The sequence below is a fragment of the Pundamilia nyererei genome, unplaced genomic scaffold (assembly GCF_000239375.1).
Source record: "Pundamilia nyererei isolate P.nyererei 1_Seehausen unplaced genomic scaffold, PunNye1.0 scaffold00027, whole genome shotgun sequence".
NCBI lineage: Eukaryota > Metazoa > Chordata > Actinopteri > Cichliformes > Cichlidae > Pundamilia > Pundamilia nyererei.
Window position 1 is genome coordinate 4,987,670 of NW_005187428.1, and position 10,239 is coordinate 4,997,908.

Genomic DNA, 10,239 nt, shown 5'->3' on the forward strand with positions numbered 1-10,239 from the left:
ATGACATCAACTTCTCTTTCTGTTTTCACCCCTCTTGAACTGAAGTTTTCTCCTGACCCCTCTATGGACAGATTTTTTGAGGACAAAGGAACTCTGCTTTCTAGTACAGCCACATCCCTCCTCCTCCTCTTATTCCTCCTCCCTACTCGACTTCTGTTCATTTAAACTCCCCAGGATGCCCCGCCCCCCAAGTCATAATCAACAACAAAACCTCCACAATGAATGGAGATCCATGCCAGGCACAGTTATTTTTGTATTGTAACATCCTTCAGAATGATATGAAAATAAGCACTTTTACCCTGCAGTGTTGCACTGGTTATAAAGTGCATGCTCAGTATTGGATGGATTCCTGATTTTTTTTGTCTAACACTTAAACAAAGTGGTAAAACAAAAAGATACACCATAGTCTTCAACAGATAGTGCAAATATATACATAAATAAATACAAGTCATTCAGGCATTTAATAAAATCATGAAACAAGGGACTGGAAAAAAGAAGAAAACAGAGGTCATGTTGGACACATATTGAATCGAGTTAATGGAAGAGATGTGAGCAAATGACCAGACACCCAGGGGGTTCTGGACTTAGGACCATGCATGAATTTATCTGAATTTTTTCTTTTGTTTGTTTAAGATCAATCAATAAATTGTCCAAAAATGCCAAATGCCGCAAAAATGTTAAAATATATGCAAATTGTTATTTTAGAAAAATTGTCAAAAGGTTAAATAAACACTCCAGCTTCATTTATCTCACGGTTCAGGCTTCACAGGGTTAGTGTATATAACAAAATAGGATATTATTGGTACTGGCACATAAAGCATCAATTTGAAACAAAGCACTAAGTACAGCATACGTGCTTAAAAAAAAGTCCAGTTTACTTTATTGATGCATGTAGTGTTAAAGCCAGTGCAAATGGGCAGGTTCACTTTAATTATGTCACTTAAATGCTGAAAACTCACTTCAGTCTTCACAAACAGAAGCCTGCAAGTTGACAATAAGACAAGCAACCAGGAGCAAAACAACACGTTTGTGAGTGAATTTAAATGCTTCAGTTTGGCAGTGATGTCACTGGTGTTTTGACTACCCCGTGCTCCATGCAAATACACACACAACCTCACCCTCCTCTTTCTGGCAGCATCAGCCAGCTGTCTCTCCTGCTGCTTTCAGCTGATGAAGAATAGGGGAGCTGGGAGGATATGAAGGAGGAAGGGTGGGGGTGGGTGGGTAACAGCTGAGCAGATGAAGTAGCCCCTACTGGGTTTGCCGAGGACGGGCTCTTTCCCAGCCACCCCGCAGCCGTGCAGCTGCCGAGGCACCAGCTGTCCTGATGATCGCACCAAACAGACCAGAGACTTCCTCGCTGTCAATGGAGTGGAAGTGCTGTAGTGTCGTCTCACTGTATGGACCAGCTGACACTGTCACCCCCCCACAGCTACTCCACACCTAAACGATCCCAGACAAAACACACATGGAAATGCACAATATATCCCATTTGACTCACACAGCTGTTCAATTAAAGATTTGTGTTATACAGAACAGTAAATCTGAACCTTTATGTTACATGACTGTAATCACATATATGGAGTAATTACATATATGTGGATTAATTACACCTGGAACAATTACTAGTTATTTCCAAATGTAAAAAATGGAGAATTACAAACAAACTAAGGTGTTCAACAAGCTGGTCGAACATGTCTAACATAATTGCATCTGTTTTGTGTGGCCATAGATATGATAACAAACATGACGTTATAGTTTTATGCTCACCATAAACTAGCAGGCAACTGGATATTTGTTGCATTCACATATCGTTAGCTTCATAGCATAAGTGCCTAAGTCATTTTTTTGTGATGACATAGGCAGACGGACAGGATGATGCAGCAGTGGTAGGGGAGTAAAGTTAGGCAAAAATCTCAATTTGACCAAAAAATGACTTAGGCACTTATGCTATGAAGCTAACGATATGCAAATGTGTTGATAGGTTGCTGTTTTTTCAAAAACAGTATTTGCCCCAAAACAATAACATTCTGTGTCCAGCAGTTTTCTGGTCTCATAAAATGTGATTCCTCACTTTAAAGCTATTTTCACACTGTAGCTTTAAACCTTTCTTAACATCACCGAACTGAGCTGTATGTGACAACAGAAGTGTCCTACACACGTTTTTAATCCGCTAGCTCTTGCGAGACGCTACATCTTAATAAAAACACCAGCAAGTAGAAAAGCACTACAAACGCATGTGAAGAACTGCACTGATGGTTAAAAGAAAGAGTGTATTAATCAGTGTGGTGAGGAAGAGAAAAAAGCAAGGTAATGTGCAGTTTAATCACATGAGTCATGCATAGGGTTGCATAGGTCCCTTAAAAAACGGAATCGTCCCGTATTTAGAAATAAAAGTACACGTCCCGTATTGAGCTAATAAGGGACGCACTTTGTCCCGTAATACAGTGAGAATCAAAAGTAGTCTATAAATGTTTATGGAATTAACGCTTTGTTTGAAAACATAATTCCCAGCCCCTCTCCTGCTTTGTGACCAATGAGCTGACAGCACACTTATGGCAATTCGAATATGACAAGTCAGATTACCGCTTATCTCATTGGTCGAGGAAAGGTCGCTTACGAAGAAAATACCGGAAGACAACAGATGACCACAACAAGAAGCATGGCCAACAGGGAAACAAACGCCGACACTGCGGTGCAAGTCTCGGACGACAGTACACCTAAAGCTGGGCAGACACTATGCGATTTTTTTCAGTCACGTTATTCAGCTCCTGCTCAAACTGCACGATTGACTCGCAGGGGTTAGAAGTTGGTAGGTCACGATGCAGGGTCTCACACTATACCGCCCGATGCTCTGATGCGACCTGAGTGCTCACACTGTGCGTCCATAAAATGAAGGTTATAACAGAAAATCTGTCGCTCTCTCTCTCTGTCTTTAACTCACACAGACACGCACACCGCCACCATCAACTTTGCTAAATTGCTAATGAAAAACATTGATCAGGCAGCTGTGATTGAGCAACAATGTAAATCCAACTATTTTCACGGTTGTTGTGGTCGTGATAATTTTGTGATGCCACATCGAAAAGGCTCGGATGAGCTTTCCAAAGTTCTACAAGTTGTGCCTCCATCGCTTGTGTCCAGATCACACGCTGCACAGCCGTGCTGCTCCATCTTTTTCACCGACGTTTACGTGTTTGCGTGTGAGCAGTGTGAGCGGCTGTGGTGACACCCTCACGAGCGATTGATGATCGGGAGCTGGTCGTGAGGTGTTAATCGCTTCTCGTTACCCCACGTATACTACACGATGCACGATGAAGGCCCAATCGGGCCAATCACCAAATCGGTCGCACGACTCAAAAATCGGCTCAAAATGGGCCAAAAATCGCACAGTGTAAGCCCAGCATTAGAGCAGCAACGTTTGTTCGCTCAGAGAAAGAAAAATAGGCTGCAAAAGTACAGGGAGGAATGGGAAAAGGAAAACACCTGGCTGGAAAAGTGCACTATAAAGCGCACTGCACTGTGTGTCGGCGCACTTTTTCCATAGGCATGCTTCTAATGGTGGGCACATGAAGAACACGAGGGGCGTGAAAGCTCGGGGAACCCTTAACCAATTTCTTGTCCACCAGGCCACGGCAGAAACCCTGTGGTTAAGGTTAATATGGGCATGAGCAGTGAATATCAGCGCTATGTGGCCAGAAGTGTGATAATATAATTTATTTTGTGTAATAAACAACTGCAAGGATAGATGATTACAACAAATAGATCACTAATACATAAAAGTAATACATAGATGAATAATGATGATGACTTAAGATGCGTAATCATGGGAACAAGCGGGTTTACAAACAGGAGCAGCTGATTAGCATTAGAAAAGCTGAAATAATACCTCAACTGAAGCCAATTGTACTAAATGCACTAAATGTGCACAGTTACAAGAATATTTTTGTTCTATTGCTTTCTATTAATTTATATAATTTTAAGTTAAGCAGGACAGAGTTCTTTTAAAGAAAAATTTACTTATATTCTCAAAAGTTAAGCATGACAGGCTTCTGTTTAAGAAAGAGACCTGTTCACCTGCTTCACGCCCTGGAGGACGGGGCTGTGGCCCCCCCACACCCTCTAGCAGATCATTACATGAAGGAACCTTTTAAAAAACAAAAAACAAGCGCGTCCATGCTCACAGGTGTACACACGGGTGATCACACCCACAAACTACACCCTTTTTGGCTCCTACCTCAAAGCACACTGTGTTCTGTTGATCTTATGTGCTGCACAATAATGTTTAACATTTAGTATTTACTGTCATATTCCCATATATCATTGTGATGTTGTTTATTCTATTACTCTTGTTCTCTTCTGCTTGCTTTCTTTTTTCTTTCTCAGCAGGTGATCCAGGTGATCGATATATGCATTTTTTTTTCTCTGCCCGTTCTGTTGGTTTTTGTCTTTTGCCCTTCTCCCCCGTCCCTCTTCTCAGCTGTTTCTCTTTCCCTCTTTCTTTCTCCCCTTCTTTCCCCCAGTCAAGTCTGTCCCGTATTCAGTAAGTGAAAATAAAATAAACAATAAAAGGTGAATCAAATGGACCATTACGGCAAGGCTGGGATGGTCAGTTTGGTAAAGTAAATCCGTTGGGCATCTTTCTTTGCCTTTAGACAACAATTCTGATGGCAAAAGAGCCAAACAGGACAGGCAAAAAAAAAAAAAAAAAAAAAAAAAAAAAAAGAAAGAGACCTGTTTTACTGTGTTAATGTTGTCATTTTGAGCTAAAAATAAATGGCTAAATGATCATTTGTTTCCCATATGGTCATATCACAAAGAATATGCATCTGCTTAAATCAAGTTCAAGTCAAATGGTTAAAAAGTAATTTCACACACAAAAAAAGAGCTACCACACTGGGAAGGGTGAAGACAACTGGGTTGCCCGGCCCTGGCCACGAGGTGTCCCTTATTTATTTTTCAGGGAGTTGGCAACCCTAGTCATGCAATACTGTAGCTACATGTTTGCTACTAGCTGTTTACTGTTAGAATGTCATGTCCACACTTTGGTTTTGTTTTGTGAGTTTTGTTAAGGATGTTTGGGGAGGGTTTTTTGTGCATTTTGTCAGCATTTTTCGTTTTGCTCTTGTTTTACTTACGTTGCAGTGCATTCTGACCTTTCAGGGCCGCTGTAGAAGCAGGTAACAGGTCAGCTCAGCTCTCACCTGAACCCTTTCACCTGAGCCAAATGGAACAGATCCATGAAGAAATGTTTGTGGGACTAAAGGTTCAGATTGGCAGAGACAGCTTTTTTTCCCCAGTAGTCAACAGGTACGTTATTAGCAATGTGGAATTACAATAAAGCTCAGTTTTGTTGCAGGATCTCTGTGAGGTTTAGAAGTGAACACTATGACAACTCAAAAATAAGTGAAACTGTTTCTTTTAAAAAAAAAGGCACAACTGTAACACAAGTTGAGTGGAAAAAAATAAAGTACATTTTAATCCTGTGAGTTACTACGAAGGCAAAGTAAAGTGTTAAGCAAACAGTAACTGAGTACATCAATGTTTATATCTTAAGCCCAGAAAAGCAGAAAACTCACAGCTGTTACATAAGTTAAGATCAGTGGTAAAAGGCTGCGTCTGAAACAGCTGAATTAATGAGTGGTTAATAATTAAAAAACTAGTCTGCCAGTGCAGACATTATGAGTTTGACCCCACTGGATCACTTTATTATGGTGCTTCTCCTTGGATTTCCTATTTTAGGACATAATAAAACTGAACACTGGCCAGAGAAAGTACATTATGACTCTAAAAGGAGCTACAGTGCTCCTCAGCCAGGCCTCGGCTATGGGCTAATCTACACGTGTTCCACATAATGAGTCTATTAGCACAGCTGGATAAACAAGCCTTAAGGTTCAGTACAAATACATCAGTGTGCAGACACCTGATCCTTATCTTACTGCCTGATTTATTTTCACTTTTATTCAACTCAGAAAGGCTCTCTCAGTGTTTTATAGCAACTTTAAGAAGACATACTCACTCACTTTAAATGTTTATCTGGCAGCTGTTTGTTCAGGCAAGAAAATTCTTTTTGCGTAATTGTTTTGGTATTTAATATATTATTGTGTCTTATCCACATCACATAATATCAGTCACTCATATTAGTTTTCTTTACCTTGTTGAAACAGCTATTGTTGATTGTCTGTTTCATGTGGTTGGAAGGAAGGAGGGAGGACTGTGTGTGTGCATGTGTGTAATACAGAGATGAAGGTCAGTGTGGGGGCCCATATGGAGGGTGGATGGGAAACATGTTTATGGGCGTGAGTACCACAACATACCACATATGGGAGACTATTGGGTTAGAGATGGCGTCACGATGGTCAGCCGAGCACAAACTGAATTCAGTTACAGTGTAATTTGATGTAATGTAATTGAACATAAAATTAGTCTCAAATAACAGTTTAACAAGCTAATTCTGTGAGCCTGTTTGGTGACATACAGAAGCTGAAATCATTATGTCAGCTCATCATCACATGTGTAAAACATGCGCATCAATAGAACAGAACAGTAAAATCATACAAAAAGTGATTTCAGTGACTTTGAACGAGATATGGATGTTGGTGCCAGACAGGCTGGTGTGAGTATTTCAGAAAGTGTTGATCTACTGGGATTTTTTGTACCACATTCAGGATTTATAGAATTGTCCAAAAACAATTCTGTCCAAAAACTGCTCAGCATGTTGAACCTCAAATTAGATGGGCTAGAGCACCAGAAGACCATGCTTAGTGCCAGTCATTTCACATTAGAACAGGAAATAGAGGCCACAATTCACATGGGCTCACCTGGAAAAGCTGCTGTGATGAGTCTCAACTTCTGCTGCAACATTTGGATGGCAGGGTCAGACTTTGACATAACAACCAATCATGAATTCTATCACTATTTCAGGCTGCTGGTGACGGTGTATTGGTGTTCTCGGCACATTTTAGATCCTTTGCTTTGTACTAAATGAACACCACAGTCTAAGTATCGTTGCTGACCACCTCCATCCCTTTATGGTTTGAAAGGATGGAAGGAAGGACAGAGGCTTTGGCTTGATGCAATTTCTTTAGTTTTTAGTTATTTTAATATATATTTTTTTCTTTTAAATTTAAGAAGTTTGCATTTGTATGTTTGTGTTAGTGAACAGCAACATTATTTTTTTGTGAAGCAGTGAGCACTGGCGCACTAACATAAAGTCTCCTATGTCTTCATATCCACATTGTAACCATGTTCTGAAGGGTACTTTGTGGATAATGCCCTACTCCACAAAGATGCGATCATTTCAAACTGGTTTCTTGAACATGCCAGTGAGTATTCAAATGGCCTCCACAGACACCAGACATTTGCATCATGGATATGCAGCTGATAAATCTGCAGCAATTGTCTGATGCTATCATGTCAATATAGAGCAAATTCTCTGAGGAAAGTTTTCAGCACCTTGTTAACTCTGTGGCATTAAGAATTAAGGCAGCTCTGAAACACAAAGGTATAACGTGACTGGTGAGTGTATATCATCATAAATAACACATTGAGGTAGTGCAGAATGAGAAACCCTCTGTTACTGCTATTTAACACTCATAAGCTGAAATCACATCTCTAATAAAGAGACCATAAACTGTCCAGCAAACTGATACATTTCTCTAATCCTGCTTTTCAGTGAGTGAGCACAATAAAAAGGGAGCTCAGAAAAGGCTTTGGGGTCCTCAGGGTCAGGTTGTTGTTGGATCAGTTTCCCCCAACCATCACCATGTCAGCTGTAGCAATCCATCACACAAGGCCCAAGCACTGGCCTGGGAGCCCCTAAACCAACAGTGACTGGCCACAGAGAAGGGTGAGCTGCTGTCCCAGGCCCTCCCACCATCACCTGTCACCTGTTATTGTCAGCAGCCCTCTGACTCCTTATAGAAAACAGGGCAGCAGCTGGCCTAATGAAGCAGACTGTGTGATGGGTGGCCTTTGCGAGTGTGTTAAAGGTTGCTCTGTAAGTCCTTTTGCTGTGTACCAAGGCCTCTTTTGCCAAAGGAAAAAAAAAACATCTCGCACCAGAACACCTTATCTAAGGGGGAATGAGGTCTGCTGGGCACCAAGAAAATAGCTTTCATTTAGTAGGGAGGGGAATGATCAAAAGCCTTTCATGGTTTGAAATTATCTCATTGTTTGTTTATATAACAGCTTGAGAACGGGTGAGTCATTTGTTCTTTGATTTCCTTTAATTGCCTGGAAATATTATAAGCAGCGAGCAGACCTCTTCAGTTACGGGCTGATCAAAACTCAAGGGAGAGAACCAAATCAAACCAAAACTGAACAAACAGATGACAATATATAGATTTTAAAAAATTACTTCTCTCCATGGATCTATTGACCCACTACCAAACCAATCTGTGAAAAGTACAGAGCACCAATGGTAGACCTACCAATTCTGTTATTCTATGGCAAATGCCAATCAGGCTACACGTTGCTAGGCAGTGAGAACAGAGCTCACCAGAGGACATTAGCCCCACAGGCCATCCTCATGAAGTCTGTTTCTGATTGTTTTATCAGAGATATTGACACTAGTGGCCTGCTGGAGCTCACTTTGTGGCTCTGGTAGTGGTCATCCTGTTCCTCAGATACCCTTCCCGCTGATGGTTTAAGGACCTCTATGACCCAGTCCAGCTATCCAAGCCTGTCTCCTGGAATCTCCTGTATGCTCCTGATTTGTGTGCTGAGAGACACACAAGCCTACTGGGAATAGCACGCACGAAGGTATCATTTTAGAGGAGCTGGACCTGTGTAACCTCTGTAGGATCCAGGTGTCACCTCATGCTACCAGTAGTGACACTGACCCTAGCCAAATGTCTGTGGCCTCCATCTGTAAAACAATTCCTGTCTTGTGGATTGCCTCACCGTCTAGTGCACCTGTTGTTAATTTTATGAAGACCAAAGCAGCTGAAACTGATTAGATGTTGCTGATGGTGAGAACTACAGTCAGAGAAGTCAGATTGTGACTATTTGTCGACTTGTGCCATACCTGTCACCTCATAAGAGGACACAGCAGGATCCTGTTGAAGGTCTTCAGGGACATCAGTGTATGCAGAGTGAAATCTGAATCTGTTTGAGGTGTGCTTTTTGCACTGTGGGGTGGGGTTGAAGCTGGCATTAGCAACACAAAAGTGACAAAATCTTCACTGCTCACAGGAGCTGACTCTGCCAGCTGAGCAATCTAACTATTCCGGCTATATTACACCAGTTTGAGACAGTGTCTGTGAAAGAATTTGATGAGGCCTAACAGATGGGATTGCTTTTAGATCAGTCTGACAATCTAATACTGGTAAACATGTTCATGAAATAAATCAAATTCTTACCATTTGCAATATGTATTTTCTTGGTTTAGCAGTAATTATACAGAAAGGATGAATGTCAAAATCACACACAGTTCTCAGTTCTCATTGCCTAAGAAATACAAAAAAATAACCACTAAAAACAGCAAGAATAAAATAAAACAACAGATTAATCTACATTATTTTTGCTGTGTTTATTGATTTATGACAGAAAGCATCAGTGCAAACAAACCTAAATTAATTCCTTGTGAAAGCTAAATAATGAAGGTGATAACAGGAAATTAAGGGAAAGTGACAGAGTCAGCATTACCTTAAGTGGAAAACACATGGGGACAACTGTTAGACTGCCATTAGGACCTCACACATAGACAAAAGCAGGTCAGCACCTCAGCTGTCTCTTGACATGTGGGTGTAAGAACCTGACATCAGGGGTGGCCATATCCAAAGGTGTGCAAACCACAAAGTGATTCAAGAAAAGAGACGATGAGAAGTTTTATTTACTCATCTCTAATCTTAGCTTGATCAAAAGAGAGACATCCTCTTCTGAGCCATATCCCCAAACATTCTCAGTAATGGGTTTGATTACTGGTGCTATTTTTTTCTTGCTGTTATGTAACAATAAGTAGGTGGGGTCATTTGACTCTGTTTTGTCTTTTCTGTTTTCCTACAAGTGTTCGTTGTTTTACTGAAAGTTAGCTGCAAATCAGAAATCGCAAATACAGTTTTCTCTAATTGTGTACCTAGAAGTGAGGAACTGTGACTCGGGAGCAATAGTGGAGAGTAAAAGAAATAAAAAGTAATAGCTCTAAATACAGGGAGTGCAGAATTATTAGGCAAGTTGTATTTTTGAGGAATAATTTTATTATTGAACAACAACCATGTTCTCAATGAACCCAAAAAA